Raw genomic sequence first — 2,500 nt, forward strand, 5'->3', positions numbered from 1 at the left:
TAAGTAACTGTACATGTAGCTGTATCTGTAACTGTATAAGTAACTGTACATGTAGCTGTATCTGTAACTGTATAAGTAACTGTACATGTAGCTGTATCTGTAACTGTATAAGTAACTGTACATGTAGCTGTATCTGTAGCTGTATAAGTAACTGTACATGTAGCTGTATCTGTAGCTGTATAAGTAACTGTACATGTAGCTGTATCTGTAGCTGTATAAGTAACTGTACATGTAGCTGTATCTGTAGCTGTATAAGTAACTGTACATGTAGCTGTATCTGTAGCTGTATCTGTAGCTGTATGTGTGACTGTATATGTAACTGTATAAGTAGCTGTACATGTAGCTGTATCTGTAGCTGTATGTGTAACTGTATAAGTGACTGTACATGTAGCTGTATCTGTAGCTGTATCTGTAGCTGTATGTGTGACTGTATGTGTAACTGTATATGTGGCTGTACATGTGGCTGTAACTGTGGCTGTAAATGTAGCTGTATTTGTGGCTGTATATGTAGCCGTATGTGTGACTGTATATGTAACTGTATATGTAACTGTACCTGTAACTGTAGCTGTATCTGTAGCTGTACATGTAACTGTATATGCGTAGCGTTCACTTTTGAAGCTTTAATACGAGCTACCTCACTAATGGTTCCAATAACACACGAACACACAGCACAAAGAGACAACTATGGAAACTGGGATGTATGTGAGCCGTCACTACAGTATTCAGTCAGAAGCCTCGTTTTGATCCCGTTAAACGTTAGTGTGTTTATTTAGTCTAGCTCAATAGAAAGACATGAGAGGAAGTAGACCTACGAACCGAACCGGGTGCATTAAAGGACCAAGAGAGTAAAAAACATCCTGTGCTCCTCTCACATCGGACTTCTACCTGTTTGGATTCTTCTGTTCAGTATCGTGGAATCAAACAACGGACTAATGTTCCGTTATACAACAACATCCGTTACACCGTCACACACTCACAGCTTTAACACGCACACATGCAGCAGTTTAAAGTCTCAAGTCTACATCAGGTAACTGTCACTTCAATCTATCACGAGATAGATAGGCTGTCAGTCCATTCACACAGTTAATTGCATGACTGTCCATGATTAATTCCAAATTATTATGCTATATTTAAACATATGTTATAATATGTTCTAAATGGAGCTACCCAGAGCTTTACAATCTGACTGTTTTACTTGCTTCACCTTTTCTGTCTGTTCATTCCAAATTATTACAACACATTTTGAACAATATGCAGAGAAAAGGATCAATATGTTCTAATATCTCCTGAGTAATGAAAGGCTGAATCTAGTACCTGTATAGAGAATCTGTACTGAGGAAACTGTCAAGCTTTGTGGTAATTAATGTATTTGCTAGTAGAAGCATCATAATGAGATTATTTGTTGCAGCGTTTATTATCAGGCTATGGAAACACTGACGTGACAATGTGCTCATTAGGATGCGTTATTTCTTTTCTAAAGGTGCTTTAGTTGTCCAGGTGAAGGTGCTGAGCGTCAGCCAGAGTTACTACGACAAATACGAGATGAGATCACACAGATGATCCAGCTGGGTGAGTCACTTCAACGGCTGTCTGTCTTTTTGTAAATCATGGATTGTTGGCTAATAAAAACCTCAGTAGGATTCTACTACTTCAAATACTTGAGGCCTCACAGTGAAGAATTCTCAAACCAAAAGCATTTGAACAGCCGTTCATTCAGATCTTATCCAAATAAATCAAAATACCAGATGGACCCATATTCACATGCAAAATAATGCAGCTATAAATCCTCTGAATTTCTTCCTCCCACCATCCAGGTGTGGAGGCAGGCGTTGAGGTGGGCCAGAAGAGATGGACTCAACCTGGAGACGGGCTCTCAGTACCTCATCGTCGGCCCCAAAGAGGACCGCTGGAACGTTGACACCGACACCAGAAGTTTACCTGCGGTACGACGAACAGTCGGAGGTTCTGACTGAGATTTTATTTTAAAAGAATTATGTTTAAACAGTCAAATCTGGCGGATGTATCTCTCTTATTTGCCATGCTACGACGGCATATAAGGCTATTGTAGGTGGAAAATAAATAAATGATGGAGCCGGAGGTGGGGGGTTATATTCAGACAAGTAGAATATATATAATATATATTATATATATTATATATATATATATATATATATAATATATATAAGTAGAATATTCTCTGAGATTATTAAATCATAAATTTGTGAGAAAAAAAATTACGAGAAAAAAAAAATTGAATATTCTCTGAGATTCTGAATTTGCAAGAAAACGCACAAATTTACGAGAAAAAAAAAATCTGAAAAATAGTGTGTTTTTTGTCATGGAACCACATCGCTTCACTCAACCTCATCACACCACAGACGCCGCCGTTAAACACCAGCGTTAAACACCAGCGTTAAACACCAGCGTTAAACACCGCCGTTAAACACCGCCGTTAAACACCGCCGTTAAACACCGCCGTTAAACACCGCCGTTAAACACC

The sequence above is a fragment of the Sebastes fasciatus genome, chromosome 3 (assembly GCF_043250625.1).
Source record: "Sebastes fasciatus isolate fSebFas1 chromosome 3, fSebFas1.pri, whole genome shotgun sequence".
In the NCBI taxonomy this organism is placed as follows: domain Eukaryota; kingdom Metazoa; phylum Chordata; class Actinopteri; order Perciformes; family Sebastidae; genus Sebastes; species Sebastes fasciatus.